This window comes from Podarcis melisellensis (assembly GCF_964234715.1).
Source record: "Podarcis melisellensis genome assembly, chromosome: 7".
NCBI lineage: Eukaryota > Metazoa > Chordata > Lepidosauria > Squamata > Lacertidae > Podarcis > Podarcis melisellensis.
This window is the reverse complement of record NC_138539.1, coordinates 26,233,658-26,245,977: the sequence shown is the minus strand read 5'-3', so window position 1 is coordinate 26,245,977 and position 12,320 is coordinate 26,233,658. Positions and strand designations below refer to the sequence as shown.

General features: G+C 42.1%; 1 protein-coding gene across 8 annotated transcripts in view; it reads right to left on the bottom strand.

The window, feature by feature from the left end:
- The window catches only part of RUNX1T1 (RUNX1 partner transcriptional co-repressor 1), a 147,099-nt gene that overhangs the window by 84,592 nt on the left and 50,187 nt on the right, over positions 1-12,320 (bottom strand). The gene's annotated exons all lie outside the window — the stretch shown is intronic.

Sequence of the window (12,320 nt, the reverse complement as noted above, 5' to 3'; positions counted from 1 at the left end):
GTTCCTTAAATCACAAGTGCAGGAATTCATCCAATGTCACCATCTATTCAATAATAATAATAATAATAATAATAATAATAATAATAATAATAATAATAAATTATTTATACTCTGCCCATCTGGCTGGGCTTCCCCAGCCACTCTGGGTGGCTTCCAAAAAAAATATTAAAGTACTGTACTACATCAAACATTAAAAGCCTCCCTAAACAGGGCCGCCTTCAGATGTCTTCTAAAAGTCTGGTAGTTGTTGTTCTCTTTGACATCTGGTGGGAGGGCATTCCACAGGGAGGGCGCCACTACCGAGAAGGCCCTCTGCCTTTTTGCTCGACTATTTGGAGTTACGCAGGCAAAAGAAATAATTCATGCCCTGAGCTAACAAACGGTTATGGACTGAATAAAGGTCACCAAACTGAAACTGAATCCAGATAAGACAGAAGCTCTCTTTTGGCTTCTCAGCACAATGTGGCAAGACAAGCAGAAAAGGCCTCAAGGGGTGGGGTGCTTTTAGATTAGGAGTCTTAATTGCGTGAGGATCCCCTATGGAAAAGACTATGTGCTATATAAGATGCATTAGAACACAGAGAAGCAGACACTAGCCAAGAGATAATGCGGGCAGGTCTTGTGTTGCTCCTTCATGGCTGAAACACCTGAGAGGTGTGCACATTTGTTTTTGTGCATTGGAATACCTAGACCACATCTGCATCTCAGAGAATGTTAAAATTGTGTCTGGCTCACTAACCACAATTTCTCCCCTCTCTCCTTCTACTGGAAGACAAGTGTCTCGCTACCAGCACCCTTGCCTTATCAACTTCCGAAATTAGTTCCTATGTTGCACTGTGTGTGTGTGTGTGTGTGTGTGTGTGTGTGTGTGTGTGTGTGTGTGGAGGGGAAAATCTTGGGGAGTCCAGAGACTGTTTATCATGCAGAAGAATATTAAATCCCTGGCACTTCCAGCCGAAGGGATTTGGAAGCAGATGATGGGAAGGAATTGCTGCCTGAGCCCCTGGAGAGCCACTGCCAAACAGAGTAGGCTGAGGAGAGCAGGCATGGTGCTTTCTGATGTTGGTCTAAGACTCAAACCTAACTAATGCTCAGGGGTGATGTGAGTTGTAGTCCAGCATGCATCCACATAGCAACTTGTTGGCTACCCTGGGGTAGACAATGTTGGGCTAGATGTCACATATAAGGACAATTAACAGCATCCTATACTGTATACAGCTGGTATAAAATCAGCGAGAATGACTGGCTTCTAGTGGTTCTTGGGCAAAGAAAGCAAACTTGATCCCACTGTTGCATCCTGACTCTACTGGCTGCTACTATTTAAGGTGCTTTTAACTAGAAAGGGCCGTGTGTTTGCTGATGGTTGAACTCATAACATCCCCGTTCACAACAGAGTTCTCAAGAGTCATGCAGCAGAGCTTGCAGGCACAGCCCAGTGGTTTCTGGTGGGTCCAGGAGTACAGCTTATGTATTTTGTGTTCTTTTTATATTGCCATTTTATGTTGCGAAGTGCCCTGAGATCTACAGATGGGGTGGTGGTGGTATACAAATTTAATAAATAAATAAAAATAGTAGCCTAGCATGTTTGGGCAGATGCAGAGATGAAGAAAAACAACGTGTATAGATAGCAACAGTGGAGTTCGGGGAGGGGCTCTGAAACAGATGCAAATGCCTTTGTCCTTTGCTTTTGTAGCAAATCAGTAGGAAAAATATATATACAAGTATATTAATAGTCCCAGGCAGTTTGTTATCACCAGGGCTGAGTCTCAGTACTTTAGAATTTTAGGTAAAATTTTAGACAGGATGGCGATAAGAATTGTGCCAGAAGAAATCAAGAGTGTGCTGGATTTACTTTCTGCTCTCTGTTGCCAGTTTTAAATTATTGGTGTTACTGTTTCATAGTTTTAAAGAATAAAGTCAGCATAAGAGCTATATAGTGGAAAAGTTGCCTAAAAAATTATGTGTGAATACGGACACACACACACACACAACCCAAGGCTACATGGCTGATGATTGCCAAGAATGTCTGTGCGAAAACCCCTTCTCCAGAAATGCTAGCAATTTGCTCAGAGTGCGACCACATGACAGCAGGTGCACAACTAGATGTCAGCTAAGCATGTAACTGCAGATGACTGAAGAAAGTCACCAGGCAGAGGGGGAAAGTGACAGGGGTAGAATAATGCTATCAGTGAGATGTTTTACCTGGGAAAAACAACAGCCCACCCTTTGATGCTGATTACCTGTTGCTTTTTCCATGTGTGTGTGTTCCTTTTTTGATGTATGTATTGACGTTTTTGTTCTAAAAAATATGCTCCACCAATGCCTATTATGCTGTTGAATGGAGAGGAAGAGAGAGAGAGAGAACTGAAGATGAGTGACCTTGACCTATATAGATAATGTAAATACTGATGGAAATGAGGTTGTTATTGTTATGATGGGGCAGGAGGACAGATATTGTTAGAAGATTATTTGCTTATAGCTCAGTAAAAAATAATAATGAATAGCAGCTTTATAGCTGGCTTGTAACCAAATCTCTCTCCCATCTCCACTGCACAAATGGAGCAGCGGTGGACAAGAAAGCAGCAGCATATTCCAGCAAGCCAGGCACAGGCAAACTCCGGCCCTCCAGATGCTTAGGACTAAAATTCCCATCATCCCTAGCTAACAGGACCAGTGGTCAGGGATGATGGGAACTGTAGTCCCCAAACAGCTGGAGGGCAGGAGTTTGCCTATGCCTGCTCTAGGGCCTGTGGCATCTATGAATCTGGGGCTACAGAAATGTATGCCAAATACCAATTATAAACTTTCAAGGTGTTTTTTGTCAGTTAGGCCTCTGTGGGAAACTGGATTGAACAGGCCTTTGGCTTCATCTAGCATGGCTCTTCTTAGGGTCTTCGTGTTTTGATGAGACCATAGCATTTCTCAGGGGAAAGGGGGTTTGGTGAGTGCCTACCTAAAAACTACCCACTCCTGGCCTTAGCAATGGTCTTCTCAAGTAACCATTCTGAGCGAAGACGGAATTGGCTGAGCAATTAGCTTTCAGTGAGTTTGGACATGAACTGGCGTGATTCACACCTCTCAGATTACAGAACTTTGAGCTCATCCAGTCTGCTTGTCCCATGGGCTTTCCCTTGGGGAAATCAGATCTTTGTTGCTGAATCAGAGCAAACGCCCATCAGGTTTCCCATGGATTGGTGCATGTCCCAATTCAGCACTAAAAAGCCAGTTTTCCCTGGGGGAGCAGTGGTGAGAACGGAAAACTGCTGGGACGCATGCCTAGAAAGCACAGGACAAGGAGAAAACTGCTTTCCAGGCACAGGACAAGTGGAGATGTGAACGAGCCCTTAATCGCCCACAGTTCTGAAGCAGTTCTCAGGTCAAAACCACCTCCCCACTGGCCTGCGTCAGGAACTGACAGAGTTTTCTGCCTTTCTGCTGGCAAGTGAAGACACACCTCTTTGCCCAGGCCCTTGTCAAGAGGTAGAGGTTTTAACGAGCCATTCAGAAGATACTGATGGTTGCCTGCTCTGAAAGAGTTTGATTTTGACAGTTTTATTGGCTATTTGCTTTAACATTGTGTGATTTCAGTTTTATTGACTTGTACCATTTTCAAGGATGTTTGTATTCCTGCCCTGGGACCATATGGTGAAGGGTGGCTAGAAATATCATAAATAAATACATTAAATCTATACAATATGTGCACACTGGGAGAAAGTATGTTTAGCAATACATGTTTAAATATGTATTTTTTCATGCATATTTCATGCATGTAAACATGTGCAATAGTGACATAGTCTAGAAAAAAGGCTTTATCGTTCATTCCTGGGACAGAAATGGAATGAATGGGCATGGCTATTATATCATGCCAGTACCAAGTAAAGACTAGGTTATTTGCACAGGCCTTGGTGGGAGGCATAATGTCAGATCAGGTATTTTTAGGTTGTAATTTATCTGCTGTTTTATGTTGATATTTATGTTGTCATTTGCTGTATATCTAGTGCTACCCACACTAGAATTGATTTTTGCAATGACAAGCAGGAGAGAAATAAACTAGCCAAATGCCCAACTTGTATGTTTCCAGTGGCCTGTACTGGATACAGAATACGGGCCTCTCAGTGACATTAGCAAGAAGAACATGCACAGAGTGCACTTTAAGTTCAACCCTACATTTCAAATGTTATGAATGGCTAAGCAGTCTAACTACACAGCCAAAGTGGTAAGCAAGCAAAATGAAGGAGGAGGAAGAAAAATCAAATGAGCATTCATAACTAAATGCATAGTAATATCTCTAGCCGGGAGTGTTAAATCAAATGCATGTTGCAAGTGCCAAGCAACTTGTCAGCACTTGGAAGTAAAAAAGAAAAAGAAAAAAGGGATAAAATAAAAATCCACAATACAGAAATAAATGAGAAATCTCAGTATATTAGAACTTGCAAACCATGCCATATTATAAAAATTAGGTGATTTTATTACTATGAAAAATGGAAAAACCTTAATCATGGAGGGGGGAGATGACAAACCAAGCCAAGGGAAAAGGTATAGGCCAAAATGCATGTGCCACTCATGATCCATTATTTGTCATGCATGAAAGTTATAGGGCTGCTACATAAATGCATTCAAGCCAGGTACCAAAGACTTTAGAGTCGATAGCTTGGAAGCACAGAAAAAGCTTGAGACATGAACTTTGGGCACTATCCAGTAGAGGATTCCTGAGCAAAGCTAGTGCTCATCCACAGGTCCCAATTGCCATAACAAGACATGCACAGGTGAATTTCCTAGTAGGGTGACCTTTGTACATTCTTACTTTTTTACATTTTCCACGTGTCATCTAGTTTACAAAACATAAGCTCTTTTAATTCTCCCAGATGTAAGACGGTTTCAAGCAAAAGCCTATTGTCCTTGGCCCAAAGGAAAGCAGTTGAGCATGAATAGCAGCACAACGATACACATCTGATGGAAGAGTAGCCCCCACGCATCCCTTACTTTCTTGCCAGGTTGCTTTCAGGTAAGGACAAATTGATCTGCTTAGATTCCTAAATGTCAAAATCTGGGAATTAAACATTACAGGTATGGCCACAAGCCAACAGAGGCATGATGAAGACACGTGGTTTAAATTAATTTAATCAAGTCCACCTTGTAGTAATTTGCATGCTCGTATGAGAGAGGAGTCTAAAAGAGGTAAAAAGGATATAGTGTAAAGATGTTAAAGTAATGCTACCCCTTCTTGGAGCAAACGGTGAGCAGGTTTTGTATACGCATGTGCGACATTTGATGGCCTCAACATGTTGATGACTTCCATGTCCAAATAGTACTATCAAAGATACACCATGTATGGGAAAACCCAAACAGAAGACCAATTGAGGAGACAGTGATTCTAACATGGTTACCCTTCCTGCCTCTGTTCCTTCCTCCTCCCCGGCAGCTGTTAAGTTTTTGAAGGTGTGAGAACCTTCTCTGATGTCCTAATCAGTTGGGAGAAGGTGAAGCTCCACACACAGCTGCCTTAATCAGTCTGAGAGATTAGTGCTGGGAACCCTTTTTAATGTTGGAAATTGTTATTGAAGGGTGGGGCTGCTTTGGAGAGGGTGACTCCGAAGCTCGTGCACAGACTGCAGGGCCATGCAATCTAGGCTACCTGGGGGAGTCACTTCACCACTTCTTGGGAGCTTCTAAGTGGCAGACAGAAGTGCATGTCCTGGTGTATGTGTATGTATGTGTATGTATGTGTATACACACACACACACACACACACACATATATATATATATATAGAGAGAGAGAGAGAGAGAGAGCTTGCTATTTAGGAATTAAATCTTCTTCTCACTCACTTGTGTTTTGATTGCTTCTGAATCCTTAACAAAGGAACCACCTTGCATTCGGCAAGACACACTACCATGGACATATTTTCTACATTCCCAACACCCGCTAAAAACAAAGTGTTCTTCAAAGGAGAGATTTCACCAATTCTGCTGGTTATCAAAAACCGTGTGGAGGGCTTACAAAGAGAAGCTCTTTCTACATCTGCCATCCAGTGAAATGTAGCTATGTTTAAGGAGGCATATTCAGTGTAGGAGAGTCCAAGACCATGCAAACAGGAACTGAGCAGGAAGAGCAAACATTCTGAGGGGATGTTTGCTGAGGCCTTTTGCAGGCACCGACGTGTACACTGGCCCTCACTGTAATGTATTTGTAAAATGCACATTTATTTATTACAGTGGTACCTCGCGTTACATACACTTCAGGTTACAGATGCTTCAGGTTACAGACTCCGCTAACCCAGAAATAGTACCTCGGGTTAAGAACTTTGCTTCAGGATGAGAACAGGAATCACCCAGCGGTGGCAGCGGGAGGCTCCATTAGCTAAAGTGGTGTCTCGGGTTAAGAACAGTTTCAGGTTAAGAATGGAACTCCGGAATGAATTAAGTACGTAATCGGAGGTACCACTGTAAATGTTTAGGTACCCCATCCTTCTGCCAATCTGGAGCACAGGGCACCTTCACATGGTAAATCGTTAAAACCAGCATCAAAAATGAACACAACAATAAATACCCAAAGAGGGGGCTGCACCCCAATTCAGAATAAATCAAAGACCACACACCTGCAAAAACAAGGGAGTTTCAAACTTAAGTACTACGATTTTGAATAAATAGAAATACAACTTATCTCAGTGCAGCATGAAAGACTGACATGCGTGCCTAAGAACATAAGAAGATGCCTTCTGGATCAGACCAAAGCCCCATCTGGTTCAGCATCCTGTTTTCCACCATGACCAACAAGATGCTGTTGGAAAGTCCACAAGCAGGACATGAGGACAATAGTCCTCCTTCACTGTTGTTACCCAGCAACTAGCATTCAGAAGCATGGTGTCACCAATCCCTAAGATAGTATGTGGCCATAATGACTAGCCATTCAGAGTCTTATCCTACACGAACTTGTCTAACTTCCCTTCAAAACCAGCTAAGCTAGTGCTTCTCAAAAAGTGTGGTGTGCCACACTGTTGTGGCAGCAGAGGATGGCAAGTGTGGCGAGAAGGTTCAAGGACAATCAATATTATATTTTGGGAATGATTCATGTTATTATTTAGCAGGGAAAGGCTGCTCTGGAGGGAAACATATACTCCCATCAATGGTTCATGTCGGAACTGCACCTTTGCCTGCCAGCCCCTCCCCCACAACTTTAGAATTCTTGGGAGGGGTGTCCCAGATGTTGATGGACTGCAACTCCCATTATCCCTGACCACTGGCAAGGGCTGATGGGAGTTGCGGTCCAGGCAACAAAGATTCTGCACTAGATATTGTTGGGTTGTGGGAGCGTATCGGTTTGTTTATTTATTTATTAATTAATGCACCACTTGATTGCAAAAGGGGGACGCAGGTGGCGCTGTGGGTTAAAGCCTCAGCGCCTAGGACTTGCCGATCGAAAGGTCGGCGGTTCGAATCCCTGCGGCGGGGTGCGCTCCTGCTGCTCGGTCCCAGCGCCTGCCAACCTAGCAGTTCGAAAGCACCTCCGGGTGCAAGTAGATAAATAGGGACCGCTTACCAGCGGGAAGGTAAACGGCGTTTCCGTGTGCGGCTCTGGCTCGCCAGAGCAGCGATGTCACACTGGCCATGTGACCCGGAAGTGTCTCCGGACAGCGCTGGCCCCTGGCCTCTTAAGTGAGATGGGCGCACAACCCCAGAGTCTGTCAAGACTGGCCCGTACGGGCAGGGGTACCTTTACCTTTACCTTGATTGCAAAAAAACCCCCACCCTAAACCCTCAAAGCGGTTTATAAAAAAATAAAACAAGAAAATCAAGAAAAAATTGCAACCCTATTTTAAAACATACAAAAGTTAAAATACTGAAACAGATTAAAATTACCTCAACTTTCTAAGCACCTGTGGTACGCTTTTCAAAACGCTAATGTTTTCAGCAGAAGTCAAAGAGAGTACAGTGAAGGCACCTGCTTGATCTTAACGTGCTGTAAATTTAATAAATAAAGAAATTACACACACACACACACACACACACAAACACACACACACATTTAGGTTCCATATCAGTAAGTTAAACTGCATGGTGCTGGGATGTGTCCTTTATTAAGGAAGACTTCATACTGTCGTTCTTGAAATAATGGCACTAACTTAGAACGTACTGGGCACACTACAAACATGAAGTTTATGTTTCCTGCCCCCCATTGCACCAAACCCTCAGAAAAGATTGGATGTCTAGCATGAAAGGTGACAGAAACACAGCTTGAAAAATATTTAGACTGATTTCTCCTTGAAAAATATTTAGACTGATTTCTCCAACATCCAATACATTTTTCCTGGGATCTATGAGGCCAAAGGCATTTGTCGGAACTTTTATGCACTATCAGAACTGCTCTCTTAGAATAAGGCATTAAGTATGATGACCAAAACAGTGGTGCAGTGTTAGCTGTTGCAGGCCTTTAAATATTTCCAGACATACTTTCCACAATTGGCAGAAAACCTGTTTTGTAAAGCACTGAGCTGTCTTGAAGTAAAAGCATAGCAACGGCAAGTTAAAACTGAACTGAGTCAAGTTAATGGTGTTTAAGGCTGTTTGCTGTATAATAGTCTTTATATACATACATAAACTAAAACAAACAACCGCCTCCCAAACAGGTGGATCATCCCAAGGTTATGTTGCTGAGACACTAACAATTGAACCTCTGTGGCAATTGTGTTCCCATTTCTTTAAACATATCATCACTTGCTTGCACTAATGTTAAAACCAGAAAGCCCTCTCTAGTACACAGTGGCTATAAATGCCAAATCAATTTTCAGCAGATAATAAAGTCCATGTTTTACAATCAGCAATGCAATGTTTTACTACCCAAAATGTAAGCTAATAATATATTGCTCTGCTAAATGGAAAATGCAGATACACTGTTAAAAATGGGCCGGCTGTGAGATGATGGATCATTTCTGCTGGGACCCCTTCTTAAAGCTGTGTGCAAATGTTTTGAAAATATCACATGATGTGGCCATGTGTTAAAAATTATAGCCAGTTAAGTTCTCTGCTAAGAAAAATATGTGGGCAATTTATGAAATGCACTCCAGGATGGAGATGTCTTAAGTAAAACCAGATTCTGAAAACAAACCTTTTTTTTCCTCCCCCTAGAAACATGAACTTAAAAAGTTGCAGCCACATCTGGAGAGCAGAAGTAAAGAAGGGGTGGTCTGACCTAATACTGGCCATCTTCTGAAAGAACAGCATTATTTCTAGGCTACAATGACTGTGATCAGTGGTTGTCCTTTTAAGGCAACCATCCTGAATATTGCCACGGGCAATAATAAAGCATTTTGTAGGCCAACATCTGCTCTTTGAAAGTACGATAAAATGACTGGTAGGCTTGTAACTTAAAAAAAACACACACACCACATTTTAGAACAAATACACACAAGAGAAATTAACTGCTGCTGGCATTTTGTGTGTACGTGCGCGCGCTTTATTAGAGTATGAACAGCACCATATAGCTTGCATACTGCAAAATCCTAGGCAGGTCTACTCATAAGTAAGCACTACTGGCCTGTATTCAATGTTAGTCATACAGTACTCTGAACAGCCTCATTAAAAACAACAGACACAACTAAACTAGGCTCATTCATTTCAATGGGTCTACTCTAAGCAGAATTTAGTTGTTTGATGGGATTTCCTCTAGGTAAGTCGGCACAGGATCGCAGCCTTAAAGATGCGTGTTTTTAGATACATTTTAAACTAATGTATTTGCCATAATTTATGGCTTAGTTCTTACTACAATGGAAAACCTATGTCTGGGCTGCACCACTTCAGATTGCAGTTAGGGCATAACACTCTCATGTGAAGAGAAAAATAATAATTCCACGCATATAGAAGACTAGCATATCAGGGAGAAGACCAGGCTGGGATTTTTCTCTTTGATATATTGTCTGCCATGTGCTCCAACCATCACTGTGTTATGGTGCAGCCCAGAAACAGATTTTTCCCTAACAGTGAAAACTAAGCTACACAAGGCTCAGGAAAATCTCTGGCTGCAAAGCACGTCATAACGCTCCCTTCCACATATCTAAATGAATTTTAAGACATCTACGCCACTCCTATTTCTTAGCAGAAGCAGCAGCAGCAGCCCAGGCATAGGCTTCCAAGATATAGCAAATCTTCATAGCCAATCACACTCAATAGCATTCACTGGCAGGTTTGAAGTGATACCTTAGGAAAATGCTATGGCTGCACTCGCTGCTCACAAAGCCAGAGAAGAGGACATTTAACGCAACGTATTTCCAGAAATGCAAGAATCCCGAGTGTCTGAATTGCCTCAAAGGATGCTTCTCAAAAGTCAGTGCATGTGCACACCCACAAAACTGCAACGGCGTAATATCAGATTACATTAAAAAAAATACGCATCCTTTTAATCTCCTGAAAATAATATGCTTATTTTTAAAATACAAAATCTCTCCCAGATGGCTAATAATGCCCATTTTGGGGGGGGCGGGGATACCAACAACACAATAATAAAAGGATGAAATATGCTGTGAACAGATTGAGAGGCAGTGCATCCTAAAAGAAGGGGGGGGGGGGAGAGAAGTACAGATGGGTGTCAAAAATAGCCAAGTGTCAGATCTGCTCAAGTATCTCCATTCTGGCACATGCTCCCAGTCACAGCTGTTAGTGTATTCTCTGTATCCAAGTGCAAGGTTTTCTAACACTCAGAGCTGACATTAAAAGAGAGAGAGGGAAGTGAAAGGGAGAGAAGAAAAGAGAGAGAGAGAGAGAGAGAGAGAGAGAGAGAGAGAGAGAGAGAGAGAGAGAGAGAGAGAGACCTACCACTGGGCTCTACACTCCATTTCTCTGCCACTTTAAGAACTGGATGGCAATTAAAAATTTATGTAATTATTAAGTTTGACAGCATTGATAAGTGTACATTGGCGCACGTGTAGCCAGCACCCCGTTTTTTTATTAAAGATGCATGACAATTTAACCAGCAGGTAGATTAAGTAATTTGAGACCAGAGGCATAATAATGAGTTTTCAAAATCGCCTGCTCCAGACCCTCCACGACAGCTTAAAAGTTGCAAGATGATCCATCCCCAAGACCCAGTGCATGCAAAGGTTACAGAAATTAAACAGTAAGCAACCATTTCCCATATGCACATGCTCACATGCCTAGATTTAAGATACTTCTGTTGTACAAAACAATGCAGCTCTTCACACCGAAGAATCACGACACTCCCGGCTATGTTCCTAATGAGGACTACATCCTTCAGAATACAAGATATGCTAATTCCCATTTACAACCGAAGGGTTAAAATTGGCTTTTCCTAGTCCTCCCGTTGTCATCTATGCAAATTAATTTCCCCATATTCCAGCCATACAAATCCTCTTTGCCTTGTGCTCTGAGCAAACAGAGCCTCACTTTGTTGATTCTAGGATTGCAATTGTGACAAGAAACGCACCAGCGAAGGAATATAACCGTGCAGACACATCCTAAAGGAAAAACATTCTCCAAACAACTGGCAATACCTACATACAACTGTGGTCACAGAAAACTGGCAGATACGGTTTCAAAACACCATCTGTGATGGGTACACACACTTTAGCAAAGGCTGTCCCTTTTTCTTTTTCCTATCCAAAAGAACTGCAGATCACTTAAAGCTTGCTATTTTTAAAAAAATAAAATAAAATAAAAATCAATTTATTTCCCCTAGGTTGCTTTAACTATACCTATAATCTAAAAAAACAAAAATCCTTTCCACCCAAATAATCCATTCTTTCTTAGTTTATAAAAGATCCTCTCTCTCTCAAACACACATATACACACACACACAAATCACACATCCTCCCCCAAAACACCCTCGAGAAAGCCCTTCACATAATTTATCCTACACAGAAGAAATATTTCCACTGGCAGAGCCATTTATCAATTAAGCAAGAGGTCAAGATCCAAGGATAATATTTTCAGGAGGAAACTGACATGCTAAAAATTTCCACTCCCACAACAGTTTCACCCATTCAGCAGAAATACGTAAGATTTAAGGGAGAAACACAGTTCAAATATTCAGCTGCTGGCAGCTAAATGCTGCGGATTTAAGTGCGAAGTCTGAAATAATTTGTTGTATTCCCTCTCACTTCATTCCTCTAGCATAATCAGCTTTTCAAAGAGATCATTTTCAGTGCTCTCTCCATGATCACACAAGTCATCTCTCCCGATAAATCTTCAGGTTTCCAGATACAGGAGTACAGCTCAATCATAAGAGATAGATGGAAGCTATATATTTCTCTCCCTACCCTCTGAGAAACACGCAACCCACAGGCAGGCAGATTTGCTACTGCCTCTTCT